Source organism: Rhynchophorus ferrugineus, unplaced genomic scaffold (assembly GCF_030347505.1).
Source record: "Rhynchophorus ferrugineus isolate W39M unplaced genomic scaffold, kcgeb_rfMv2 rfM4, whole genome shotgun sequence".
Lineage (NCBI taxonomy): Eukaryota > Metazoa > Arthropoda > Insecta > Coleoptera > Curculionidae > Rhynchophorus > Rhynchophorus ferrugineus.
In genome coordinates, this window is record NW_027472583.1 from 35,261,423 (window position 1) to 35,277,016 (window position 15,594).

The following is a 15,594-nucleotide window of genomic DNA, read 5'->3' on the forward strand; positions in this document are numbered from 1 at the left end:
TCAAACAATACAAACTTGTTGAGTATATAAGTGTTTACTCTTAACTTTCGCTTAGGTAGTACATTTCAATTTTAACTAGATAAATATATGCTGTTGTATTTATGATAATATATTTAAGATGTACAATAAAAAATAGTAGTAAGATGTAATTAAAATGTTTAAAAACTAATGAGGTTTATTTTATCAACATAGAAATTAAAAATCACACCATGAAAATATTCTTATACTTGTGTGAAAGAGTAATAGGACATAGAGCAAGGGTTAGTAAAATCCACCAATGGTACTTAAATTTGAGCATACGCCACAAGCTCTGAATTTGTGCCATAGCATATTTAATATAACTCTAATCTTAATTTACTTATTTGATCATATGATGAGCTGATTACATTTCAAAAGGCATCTCGTTAAATAAAATTAGTACAGAAAGCTTGTGCGATCTAACATCTGATCACACTCCAGTATTGTTAAAATTGGGCGCGACAATCCTAAGAAAAGCAAAAAAGCCTAATCTTACCAACAAATATACTGACTGGGACAATTTCAGATTAATACTGCAGGAACAAATCAGTTTAAAAATAAAAAGACTTAAAACTATAGATGATCTTGAGCAACAAACCAAACGTATAACTGAACAAATTCGGTTAGCTGCAAAAGATGCTACGCCAATAGCAAGAGAGATCAGAATATGAAGTACTTTACCCCCTCGACATTAGAGAAATGATAAAAGAAAGGCGAAAAGCTAGAAGAGTATGGCACAGAACCAGAAATGGTGCAGGCAAAACTACTTGTAATATAATTAGTAATCAGACGAATCAAAAGATCAAAGAATATAAACAAAATTGCTTTCAAAAGTATGTAAGTGAACTAAGCCCACAAGCAGACAAAGATTATTCGCTATGGAAATCAACTCGAAGATTTAAAAGAGCAATTATTCGAGTACCGCCAATTAAAAATGATCGAAATAAATGGGTTCGACGCGACAATGAAAAAGCTGAATTGTTCGCACAATACTTAGATAACATATTTCAGCCTAATGATATAGAATCTACCATGGGTACATCTCCTGTTTATCAACCCGATGTAGATCTAAATCTAATATCGCCACTGGAAGTTGCTACTGAAATTGATAACCTCAATCCTAAAAAGGCACCTGGTATAGATGACATTTCACCTGGATTATTGAAAGAACTGCCGCGAAAAGCAATCATCATATTGACATATATATTTAATACCTGTTTAAGGCTGAAGCATGTCCCGGAATGCTTTAAGGTGGTACAAATAATTATGCTCAAAAAACCTGACAAACCCGCAGAACAAGTCGAATCTTACAGGCCTATTTCGCTACTACCTGCAGTATTAAAGTTATTTGAGAAACTAATGCTTAAACGTGTTAAACATTTGGTAACAATACCAGATTTCTAGTTTGGTTTTAAGTAAGTTAAGTTTTGGTAAGTTATCCAAGATTTCGCTTTGAAACACGAAAGAAGATTACTAAATCATACTAACGTGGAAGCAATACAACTGCTGGACAGCGTGCAAGTTAATAATTAATAAATAATTATAATTTTATAATTGGGGAATACCAATCCAAGTACATAGGAAAAGTAGTAATAAATTAATTGTAAATTAAGATTGTACTAAGCGTATCTAATAAAGATGTTGTCAAAAAATATGATGAATTGGTATCGCCTTTAAATAGTTTTTTTAAATTTATTAGTAGTTTTTTCCCTGTAATACTTTTATCCTTTCCTTTAGGTGCTTTTTTCGTTATAATAAATTTATTCTTATTGTATTCTGCTGTGTTTTAGTTGGAAAGATAATGACTATTAAAGTTTTGCGATTTTTGAAATTTTGATGATTCTGTGGTTGTTACTGGCGGTATAGAACTTAGATAAGCAATAATAGATTGATGTAATGATTGTTATTCGACTACAATTATATCAAACGTTTATTGTTAAGTTTTCGTGTAATTTTCAAAGTAGAGTTGATTACTTACATAATTTAACTTTTTATCTAATATTCCAATGTTAAGGTTACAGGATACAAGAACGACCATTATAAGAACATAATTTTAAAGGGGTATTATAGCCATAAATAAAAAAATATTGATTTTTTCAGAGCAAAATAATTTAGTAATATGTCCATAAGAGAACTTTATAACATTTAAATTATTTTCAGGTATATAGCAGCTTAAGTTATTAGTTAAGATTAAGTTTTACTGAGTCTATTTACTAAAAATTTGATGTGGGCATTCTCCATACATTCTTCTATTGTATCGAAGTTAAAAATAAAAAATTTACATTTTAAAAAAATTCAAATTTGGTTTTTGTTTTTAAAAGATCGGTCGTTTTTTTTTAATTTTCTAAACTAAAATTCCCGCTTATTATTAACAATATGTACTTGAATTTATTTGAATACTACAATACTGTACTCGAATATATTTAGTGCGGTGATAAATAATATCAATCGTATATAAAACCGATATACGTAAATTGTAGTAGTTCTCATTATCCCATGATTCCGAATCCCCCTTGTTCTCCTAAGTACTCATATATGTTGCTTATGGTCGTGCGTTATCATGTTGCAAAATCACTTTTTCTCGCTACTCATTTCAGTTCGGTTAACACGAGAAACAAAGTTATCGATGTTTACATAAACTAATGTTAATCATTTTCAAAATTAAAACATTATAAATCATTATAATTGGCATTAAATCTTATTCAATTTTGTGTAATATTAACGGATTATTTATACTTAATAAATTACGCTACATCATAATTACGATTTAAATAAAATAAACAAAAGATGCGCTATGCGAGTGAATCATTGAATCGTCGAGTTTTCTATTGATCGATTTTGAGGAAAATCTATAAACAGTTCTAAGGTCAAGGAAAATAGGCACTTAATGCATAAATGAAAAGAAATTAATGCATCTTTTATTCATTGATACCACGAGTAAAAGGATCAATAGCGAAGACAAGCGTTTATTATTCGATGCTTGTATGTATTTTGATCAGCAATATATGTTGTAGAAATGCATTTTTTGTATTTATTGTTATTATGTATTTATTATGTATTTTTTGTAACAGGTTTATAAAATATCGATATTTTACAACAAATCTTAAAATAGTGAAATATTATGTATATATATATATGTATGTATATATGTTATTAAGCTAATATTTATCTTTATTAAAATATATCGATATCGATATCGATTTTTCTCCAATATCTAACCAACACGCCTAATCTATTGGTACAATTTCAAGTTTAAAAGTAAACAAATATTAAACAATTTAAGATAACTATTAAATTCGATGGTTTTGATATTATTCCATATAAAATAATAGTTTTATGTTTAACATAATCTGGTTTTTCAGTATTTACATAACGATCAAAATTTTATTTCAGACATTTACACTTTCGCTGTAAATTTGAAGAAATCTTCTGCTGAAATTCGTCTTACTATTTCAGAAACTTTTGGTAATGCCAGACTGTCATATCCTACATGTTTGTTTTGAGTTCAAGGAGTTAAAGATGATGATTTTGATGTACGTAACAAAGAAAGGCCTAGAGGACCAGAAGTTTTTTAAGTAGTTTATTTATGCGAATTTTTGCAGTAAATATCTTGTAAATGCATTATTCGTCATAAAATTTTTGGATGAGTGGATTAATCCTAAGAAAATTCGTTAGAAGATAAAAGTTCACGGGTACTCTACTTTTTCCATGAATTTAAAAGTGGTTACATATTCCACCTCCCAGCTATGTGCAGAATGGGTGCCACATTTCCTGAATGCGAAAAATTATATAGATGAAGAAAGTAGAAGAAAGACCTCGGAAGTAGGAGAAAATACTCCCTCCTTCTTGACTAGTATGGTAAAATTCGCGAGAACAGTCTTGGTTAGAAAAAGAAAGAACTCATCTTTCACCAGTACAACGTCAATGTACATGAGGGTGCGTTACAATGGGAAAATTGAAGAATTCATGGTAAGTTTTGCGCGGTCATTGCAACTCTCCTCCTAATTTGGCAAACTCAGACTATTTGTTTCCAAATTTCAGGAAACTTGCTTGTGGCTCCAAATTCATTAAAGAAGTTGATAAAGAATTTTTTAAATTTTTTTATACAGACTCTCACATCCACTGCAATGTCCTGATGTTAGAAAAATACTGTTTCAAGTTAAAGGAGAGTTGTAGAAAAATAATAGTATATTTTAACTGAAAATGGCAGTTTTTCATTGACAAGCGAAAACTTTTCACTCTACCCTCGTAGTTAAATTTAAGCTAGGTTACACTTACGAAACCCCTGAAATCAGTTAAAGTTAGTACCACGTAGTTTTGGTTAACGTGAGATATCTGATACCATCTTAAAGATATCAGAAATTAGATGTTTTATACAAAATACAGACTTTGTCTTGTCTGAGCTATGAACATTCGATTTGAACTGGAATAAATAATAAAAGATATTTCAAAAACATAGTGTTTATTGTAACATTTTTTGATGCACGACATTGTTAGTTTTCTTTTCAGGTGCAAAAATAAGTAATGTAGAGAGTTTCTTATCTTTTGAACCGACAAATAAAGCTTTTATACAATTATAAAGGACAACGCCCAATGCACAATGCAGTTAATCAAGAGTTGAGAGCAAAACCCAATACGACTTCGAAGCATTGAGAAAAACAGTTACAAAAACGCTCCCGTTTTAAATCATCAACAAATATATACAATATAAATTAAAAATATAAAAATAAATATAAATATATATAATATATACGATATGCATAAGAAAGAAGGATAGAACTGAAATTTTTTTAGAAGCTGCTGGTGTAACTGGATCCGTTTTTTAAATATCAATGATTTTGGCAACTATTTCAATACGAAATTGAATTGCACTTACTCTTGCTTCATTAGGTATTGCAGATACATTGTTGCAACATGCAAACTAATGAAACTCCAACTTTTTCGGGCAATTCTGCCATAACCAAAGTTTTGATGCAAATATATATATATATATATATATATATATATATATATATATATATATATATATGTATATATATATATATATATATATATATATATACATATGTATATATATATATATATATATATATATATATATATATATATATATATAAGGGTGGTTCAAATATGATCGAGAGAAATACTCTGATACGTTTATTTACTATTGAAAAAATTTACAAAAATTTACAGTTTTTCTAGCTATTTCCCCTCACTAGTTACGCATTTTTTGATGCCGGTATCGAAGAATTCCTTGGACAGCTCGGACAGACATATTCGCATGAACTCCTCTATCTCGTCGTCGGTTTTGCATCTTTGACCTCCGAGGAACCTTACCCGAGGACCTTGTTGTCTTCGTTTTGACTGGCGCCCCTTACTCCTTCTTTCTCCACTCTTTAGACGACGTCTTGCTTTCGGGAGTGTAATAGTGTACCCATGTCTCGTCTGTAGTGAAGATACGTCTTAAAAAACCGCCCCCCTCCGCCTCGTATCGCGTCAGCAAGCGGCGACAAACTTTCAACCGCGTAAATTTTTGCTCGAAGTTCAACAGTTTAGGAACCCATCGCGCCGTTATTCTGCGATATTGAAGGTGTTCGTGGATGATAGACACCACACTACCAATACTGATGCCGAGTCCAACCGAAATGTCCTCCAAAATAAGTTATTCTACGGGGCGAATGTTGTCTGGTGTGATGTAAGTTTTCGGTCCAGGATCATGCGGCTCATTCTCGACGGTTTCGCGGCCACCCTTGAATGCTTTGGCCCATTGAAGCATGGCAGCCCTATTCAGGTACTCACTACCGAACTGATTTCGCGCGTGAAACATGCGCTGCCGACAAAAACTATGCCACACTCCTCATAAGGGACCTAGCTATCGCATACTCAAACCACGACCTTCAAAACATACATACGCGCCATCAACAGCGTTTGAATCCATCATATTTGAACCACCCTCGTATATATATATATATATATATATATATATATATATATATATATATATATATATATATATATATATATATGTATTTTAAAGTCTCTTTTTTACCAACGATGATTGAACTGGTTCTACTGTTTAACGTGGGCTTAGAACCTCGATCATCATTAAACCTACCGACTGGCCAGTGACCAACTTAGAGATTATCCCAGAAGACATTCGGCTTAACTTAACCTAGTTACTGGCGTGACTGGGATGGTTATTCCTTGTCGAATTTTCCACGGTTGCCTATAAATACATTTACAATTATAACCACAAACATAAAGTACATCCATGCCCCAGCACGATTCGAACCAGCGATTATCGCAACAGTAGGAGGACCGTCCTGTCGCCTTGACCACTTCCCCAACGAAGCCGGCGTAAAGTATATTATTTCTTAAAAAATGCAATCTACAAAATTGCAGAAGCCAGAACGTAATTATTAATAACATTATAAGCCTACACAACAAAATTATTGTTGAAGCATCACATCTAACTAACCAGCGGGGAATAACCTTTACTTTTGTTTTAACTTCAGGATAAATTTATGGATAAAAATTTGCTCCAGATGTTTTTCATTATACCCATTCATTGAACAGTTTTCTCATCCACGTTGGATGAGATCCAAATTGGCTAAAATATACGTTTTTTTATCACGATATACAATTTCATAAATCAAACCGTAATACGTTCTAGGTCAAAACCATGTAGTGTGCGAGCGCTTGTTCCAGCTATTTTGATATACGTTATTTTTCTGACGAAATAATTAGCGATTTGATGACTGAGATCGTAATCAATGTGATAATTGTTGCAGGCCGGAGTTAATTAGGAATGTCGTGTCGCAAACTTTTCAGTATTTTACACAAATATCCTTAAAAATGTGTTCATTTGAAAAAGTTAAATGTTTTAACAATAAACTAGTTTTGTAACATATTTGATACTGTGATATACAAAGAGTTTTGAAGGATGATTAAAAGCATATGTCATCAACGTCCCCAAATCCCACAAAAGGAAACCTTCGGATAAGAAGATTCATTCTACTTATTAGATTAGATTTTTGTACAATTCTTTTTACCAGTGACTCTCTGATGAAGGGGATATTTGTTATAAAAGGGACGTGGTTTGTTATGTGTATAATTCTCCCAGACCTAATCACTGACCTTTCCTTAAATTTTCTAATAGTTGATAGTGAAGATATTGAGAAATCTCTTTTTCTTCAAAATATGGATACCATTCCACATCCATAATCTTTAGGTAGTCCTTGGCTTATTTATCCCATTAAATATGAGTTTACTGAGTGAATATTATGAATGAAAGTGAAAACAAAATGAACCAATCAATTGATTTATAGTTCTAGAGTGGCTTTATTTTTTAGCATAAATACCTTCGATTTTAATAGGCTTATTCCAACAATTCCCAATATAGGAATTCCATCACTGTGATAAATTACAGGATATCAAATTTGGCAAATAAAGCGCATGTTAAAATAGTTTATTTTATTTTATCTTTTTATCGTTAATGTTTATCTTAAATTCAACTATTCTAGCTATTGTTTATTGTTTTACCAGTTTGGATATAATCTATGAAGAACATTATTTTTATATTCTATAACACTTTGGCTTTTTTTGGCTCTTTTTAGCTTTAGCTTAGCTAACTTTTAGACACTAACTCCCCTTGAAACTAAAATATTGGTTCCTCATCAATTCTTAGTCTCTTATTTTGATTCAGCAATATGACAGTGAACCCGAACCTCATTCAAAATAATAAACTTGTTGACACAACTTCTTGAAATGCAAAACTTCACTGAATATATTACTGACTGACTGTGTATCTAGTGAACTTACACATAATTTTTACTACAAATTTCTGTCATGATATGATTTTTGAGTGTTTTTCACGCTAAAGTTTATACGACCACTTTTAGATCTACCAGGCTGTTCCACAGATATTAATGAACATGCCTCAAATTCCAAATATTAATAGCTAATAGTATTTTTCAACATCTTCAAAATATTATCTCAGCTCAAAAATGTAAATAACATTGGTAAATTTATGAACCTTGGTATATAATAGTTATTTATATATAGTAGACCAGTAATTACTTACCAAATGGCGGCCATAGTTTGTTCAATAATTAATTTCCCATACAATGTTAATGTTGTGAACTCATGACGATATGATTTAGTGATATTGAAGTATATTTTGGCATTAATGTAACTACTGAACATCTAATATTTCATGAGCTTTTGACCATTAAAGATGGATCATTTTCGAACTTGTATTACATATTCAGAGTTGTCATTATTTGTGTTCATGCATGTGAGAAATAAACTGTGATGGTAACATTTTGAATGTACCGCAATCAGAGTGGAAAACAATTCTTTTCACACACAAACATAAAGAACCGCTTTAATAAACAAATGTTTTTAATCATAATATGAAATATAAAAGACTACAATCGTTCTTCAGTATATTTTCCATTATTTTCCTTTCAACTTTGCAACTTTGCCTTTTTCAGTATATGAAATGAAAGGATTCATTAAAACCGTCAATATTCAACCACTTGAATGACTCCACGTGAAAATTTGTGTAACTGTGTTTTTACTTTCAACTATGAATGATATATTAGGCAGAAATGCTATAGTACATTATTTTATATTAAAATCATAGTGCTTGTGTTTATGCAAAAATCACATTTTTTATCATAAGAACATATAAATTGGAATCTAAATTATCCAATAACATTCAAGTTATATTTTGAATAGTCTTTCTGTTGAAGCTTGTTATTCTAATAATATTAAAGAATACTATTGATTCTTGCAACTGAATTAAATATAATGTATAATAAATAATCTCATTAAGTTCGTCAGAAATTCCTTGTTTCTTGTTTTAATTCGGACGCAGAAGTTAGATCTGGACTTTTCGGTAGCCATTCTATATCCCATCGGCGACTAATGATTCTTCTCAGGAGTAATTCGCGAATATCGTCAAGTTTGTGACGTAGAACGTTACGTGCCAACGAATCTTGTTGTTGGACACCCTCTATTACATACCAATTGAAAAGTCCACGACCTGACACATAGAGGGCGTTACTACAATTAAATCCATATGTGTCCTCAAAAGATATTGCGTGAATAAATGTGACAGCTGTCGGATCATTATTTTGTGAATTATAGCATTATGAGTGAAGTAACTTTTGTCATTGCGAAAAAAATGGATAAATAGGAATGTCGCGTGTTGACAAAATATTGCTTTTTGAAGGGAAAAAATACACTGGAAGCAAAAACTTGGCTTGATGCCGAGTTTTCGGACACTGCCCCAAGAAAATCAACCATCAAGAATTGGTATGCTAAGTTTAGACGTGGTGAAATGAGTACTGAAAACGGTGAACGCAGTGGAAGCCCAAAAGAGATTGTTACCGACGAAAACATAAAAAAATCCACAAAAATGATTTTGAATGATCGTAAATTGAAATTAAATGAAATAGCAGAGACCCTAAAGATATTAACTGAACGTGTACATCATATCATTCACGAATATTTGGGTATGAGAAATTTTTGTGAAAAGTGAGTGCCGCGCTAGCTCACTTTTGACCAAAAACAACGACAAGTTGATGATTCGGAACACTGTTTGAAGATGATCAAGTGTAATAAACTCGAGGTTTGCGTCGATATGTGACAATAGATGAAACATGGCTCCATCATTTCACTCCGAAGTCCAATCGACAGTCATCCGAGTGATGCATCCGCACACGATGAACCCGCTCCAAAGCATGGGAAAACGCAACAGTCGGCTGGCAAGGTTATGACGTCTGTATTTTGAGATGCGCATGGAATAATTTTCATTGACTACCTTGAAAAGGGAAGGACCATCATCAGCGACTATTACATAGCATTATTGGACCGATTGAAGGACGAAATCGCCAAAAAACGGCCGCATTTGAAGAAAAAGAAAGTGCTGCCAAGAAAACGAAATGAAACTTTCCAAAAAAAATATTCTCCCGTAGACATGTGTTCAATTCAACTAAATACATTTGTTATATTTGTTTAATTATGTATATTTTCAGATTGACTGTTATGTCTAGAAATGAAGTCTTATTTCCATCCATCTTTACATTATTTTTATTAAATAGTAGCGATTCAAAAGAATCAGTAGAAGTTACGGTCATTCTAAACATTTTCGATCATTTTGTACAGCATTTTTCCATATCGATAGAACGATGACGATTTTATGTTTTAAATTTACATTGCTTGGCAGATGATATAAAGTTTCTTGATCGACGTGCCCATCATTTCAGTAATAAACTGTGTTTTACGATTGAAGGATATTTTGGGAGCGATGATCCGTATCCTGCGGCCCTTCAAAGGTTTTGCGCTCAGCGCAACATTTGTCGGCCATGATATTTCTCCACTATTCATTTATTAAAAAATTTGATTGAGGACCTTAGGACAACATGTCGAGCGATTATTGTTTCAACTGAACAAGATATAAACATTCAGCTATTTCATGTTTCCTAAGACGATATTTCACTTAATCATGATGAAAAAATTACATTTCAATTCTTAAAAAAATCAGTTAGATGCAGTTTCATGGCAAATGTATTACATTATAATAAACGCTTTGATAAAAGAAATAATTTTCAAGGACAACCTATGAATATAGCAGGTTATGTAAACAATAAAACTTCAGATAATGGATGGTATCTAGGCCAAAACAGAGACGTCAAAGATTGTGACATAGTCCAAAGGTACTCGTAACTGCGCTTTGCGTCTTTATGCTTTAGAGAAGTGAAGTGTAAAAATAGGTGGAAGACATTTAGTCCCACTGTTTATCAGATAAATTTCTTCATAACATTACACAGTAACACAGTACCAATCAAGTGTTTGATGAAGCTTAACAACGAATTTCTTTAAACTCAGTTGGAGAAATAATGTTTACAGTATACAAACAGTAAATACCCCAATAATGGCTTGCAGAAATAGCTCATAAAATGTTCAAAACTATCACATTTGATAGTGTATAATATTGTTAAACCTCATAAAAGTTGAATTAGGAGCTGTAAGCGGCATAAGAATTAATTTTAAGTTCTAAAACTTAGGTTAAATTATTATAAGACTATTCTTCTCTTATGTGAAAGTTAAGTTCTGAGGAATCTGTATAGCTAATTCCTGAACCAATGAGAGTAAGTTGTTGGAGTTAGTGGCGAAGTACAGTACATCGGACAAATGACCCTTATGGTGTTAGTGGCGCGAAATTTTCTATTATCAGAAATGTTTTGTTCTTTTTAACAAACGGCCTGTGATGAGGTGTGTTAAATTAGGTGATTCAGAGGTCATTTCTAATCACTAAATTGAGGAAGTAAACGACTAATTATTTCGTGGACTCTGTGGCATATATTATCATCCTGTTGAAACTACATCTCAGTGCTATAATTAAGTTTAATCTAAAAGAACTATGTTATAATGTTATGATATTTTCAAAGTAGTAAAGTTTATTAAAGCTTTTATCCTGGATACGGTGAAAATTATTCTCTTTTGGTAATTATACTCTAAAGAATCAGCATATTTTCGTAGATATTCAATAATTCATTCAATGCTGAAACAATGCATAGTAGAACACTTTTATTAATCTTAAACCATTTTTTACGTTGCCAATATATTACCGTATGAATAGTGACAAATTTAAATATTGCGTAAATTTTATAACGACGTCAATTAGAGTTTTGACATAAAGTACACGCATATACAGTCCATATTAGTCATTTACACGTTACATTACATTAAACATATCGCATTTCGCGCTGTAAATTTCCTGCAAAATATTTTAATCCAACTGTCAATAAAAATAATATTTGAAATAATTTTCAGTTTTGTGTTTCATTCAAATGCGCCTAATTTGTCAAATAAACCGCGAAAATATAATTATCATCCTAATGACTATAATTATAATAATTCGGTTATAATACAGCATAGTATATTTACAGTTTTTAATCATTTAATTTATCATGTTCTAAATTATTTTATATGCAATAAAAATAATAAAAATTGTTAATTATTTATTTATATCTTTCTGCTTTACGCTAATTAATAAAGAAATAATTACAAAAATATTTAATTACTTCAAAAAAATTTTCATAGAAAAATAAATAACTGGTAATGGTTTTATTTCAATTAAATTTCTGGTATTATTATTTATGAATAAAGTTAAAAAGGAATTTATACTTAAATTTAATCTTACATATTTGCTATTATCATATAACAAAAAGTAAATTAAAAATTAAGAAAAGCAAATTGATATTTACAAAAAAGAAAACACCGAATAAAATATTTATTTTATGAAAATGTAATTAAAAACTAATAGTGTTGAATTCACAATTTTTATATATTTATTTTAATATAAAGAAGTTTAAAACTTTTTAGATCATAAATAATACAGAGAAAGAAATAATTTTCAAAAGGTATTATTAATAAAATCGTTGTTTTATTTAAATGTTAAAAATGTGTTAAGAAACACTAATATTCAATTCACATTTTTTATATATATCTTCCTTATTCTTGGTATTAGAATTCTTGCCTCCCCCAAACTACATCAAAATTAACTTGAAGAATTATTATTTTGTTGATATAAAACATCTGGTTCTTAACAATTTCATTTTAATTCAGTTTTAGTGTGTTGCTTATATTTACAGAATTTTAACAGTTTATATTTATGTATAAATCATATGTCTCGTTATAATAAAACAAACGTAAATTAAAACATTTGAAATTTCTGATTGAATGTAATTTTTGTTTTGATAATTTGGAATAAATATGTCGTTTTATAAACCAAATAATGAAATAATAATTGCAAAAATTAGATAAAGAATAATTATTCTTACTAAGAATGAATAAGAATTCTTACTTTGTAAATTTTCACTAAGTGGTGGTAAATTAAATGTATGATTATTGTCCGGAAGTCATTTATTATATCAAGAAACAAAAATACAAAATTAAATTATTTGAGCAATGTTAACAAGAGTCTACCAAGAATCAACCTCACTTAACTAATTAGAAAAGACAATTAATATTTATTTGAACAACAAAAAAAAAACGAAAAAAAATAGTTGTTTTACTGGAATGTTATAAAAAATGTAATTAAACACTAACAGTTGAATTCACAATTTCTAAATATATCTTTTAATGGAAGGAATTCTTGCTTCCTCCAAACTATATAAAAATTAAGCTATTAAATTATATAATATTAATTAAGCTATAAAAACTATTAAATAATTTAATTATTATTACTATATATAAATTAATTATTAATCTAGTCTGACTGAAACTATTATTTTGATATTTGGAATTATTAAGCCTCTTTATAAAGCAATTAAAAAACTAAATTAAAAACAAAATTATTATAATAATTAAATAACAATTCTTACTTCGTAAAACTCTACTAAATAGTGGGAAACTAAATTTACGAATACTGTTCAAAAAGCAATTATTTCATCAACAAACAGAAATTCAAAATAAATTTATTTGAGGAGTATGACCAGCAGTCTAAATAAAAAAATGTGTACCTTTCTCGAAACTACATTAACTCGATGGTGGTTAAATCTACTAGTTGGTGAAGCAGACGCCGGCACAAGTTTCAAACTCTCACCTCGACCAAATTTACATTTTCTGTTCTTTCATAACGTACACTGTTCCGAAACTGCGAGCCGATCACCGGTCCGTCGAAAACGCTATGAGAATGGGATGTTCGCGGCAGCTGGTGGTCCCTCTTTGCGGCGTCGTTACTCTCTAACTGAACTTTCGCGGCTTGAGCCCCGACTTCGGGACGAAGCCTCAAAGAGAGTTTTCGACCGTCCCTCGTTTAGCGTTACGCTAACCTTGTCAATCAAACGTTCCCCGATTAGATAACGTCCACAGCTCATCGATGATGTGATTGATTTGTTTAGATTTGTTTAACTGATCGCATTCGGACCTTTCAAAATACAAGTTGAAGGAGGAACGCGTGTTTGCGCTTCGTTTTCGGTTTACCGATTTCGTCCTGACATTATCTGGGAACAAGTGAAGTTGGTACATATTTAGTTATGATTGACGTAATATTTTGGTGAAATTGGATAATTTAGTTTATATTATTAGGATATGCATTCTGCTTATTTTTTACCTTAAAAATATTCTTATCGATACAATGTATATTAATCAAAATGTATTCCATAATTTTCTACAATGTTTTCCCATCTTTCTGGTAAAATGACGATACTGTATCGATAAAATATTCGTTAATCTATTTTTGCACTTCTTCAACTCTTAAATACTATACTTATATCCATCTGAAAAAGTGGTAATCAAAAAGCTATATCTGGTGAATATCTTAATATGTGAATATGAATGTGAATGAAGAAGTGAATCTTAGCAATTCCACTACATATTTGCTGTTATAACTATAGTAGGCCTGTTTCTCTTATAAAAAAAACCAGACTATATGAACGTGTCTACGTACTATATCTTTGATATTACTTTCAGGGCACTGGCAATTATATAAATTTAAGCATATTTTTTATTTGTAGCAGTACCCTACTCGGCAGTTGTTTTCGCATATCGCATTTACCGAAATTACGTCATATTACTCGGTGTTTCCATATTATTTAACATATAGTCTATTCAAAGTTTTTTTGTATATACATCATCAAAATGATTAATGTATTGCCTGCCGCAATTTGTAAATTCATTTCAGAATCAGACAATATTTTCCTTCTCATTTTATTCTAGTTAAAATGGGACATAGTGCAGTCTGATAAGTTTGAACGTGAAACTAACCAAACTAGCCTGTCAAAGTCGTCCGGTTATCAAACGTATCCAAAATTATTCAAAATATTATAATTACGGCTTATAAACCGGCAAACGTTATTTTAAGGCTTTGTTTTAATACATTTCAAATAGACGCGGTTTTTATTGAAAATACTTTTAACGTGTTGTAGCTGCACTGAATATTAGTACGAGTACGGTCTCTAAAATATCTCAAAAAAAATATAACCTTAAATTCATTAAAAATAAACCGTCTTTGTGCGAAACTGGTGATGAATCAAGATCAGCTTGAGGTTAGCTCTATCAAAGTTTAAATATTCGAAATATATAAAAACAGTAAGTAGTTTTTTTCAATCGAAACATAATTTAATACAATTATTTCAGAGAAAAGTATTGGTCTTGAAGGTATCCATAAAAAGATGAAAGATATGCAGCTATTTGAGGAATGTTGAACATCATTTCATACATTGTTAGGTAATGTAGGATTTGTGGTTAAAAGATAACCCACGAATGGGTTTAATGGAACTTCCAGATATTGCTTTTAGAAGAATACAGTTTCTAAAAACATAACAAAATCGAAGAATAATTTATTTACTTTTTACTTTTTTTAGAAATAAGCCCGAAAAAAGATATAGATGGCTGATCAAAGGCAAAGACTTATTATAATAGACATGCTGGTCGGGAAGGATATTTCAACAAGAAGAATATGGAAGGAATCATTGTCGACCATAACACCTTCGGTTTGGATGAATTCGGTAAGATATACAGAGGAAGAAATTGATAAATGGTGGAATCGCGAAGATATTC

At 30.6% G+C, this 15,594-nt stretch overlaps 1 protein-coding gene across 1 annotated transcript in view; it reads right to left on the reverse strand.

Moving 5' to 3' along the window:
- The window catches only part of LOC143195159 (aminopeptidase N), a 62,195-nt gene extending 48,411 nt beyond the window's left edge, over positions 1-13,784 (reverse strand). The window contains exon 1 of the mRNA XM_076402096.1: positions 13,554-13,784. The gene's annotated coding sequence lies outside the window, so the exon portion shown is untranslated. The remainder of the gene's footprint in view (positions 1-13,553) is intronic.
- Between the last annotated feature and the right edge of the window lie 1,810 nt (positions 13,785-15,594).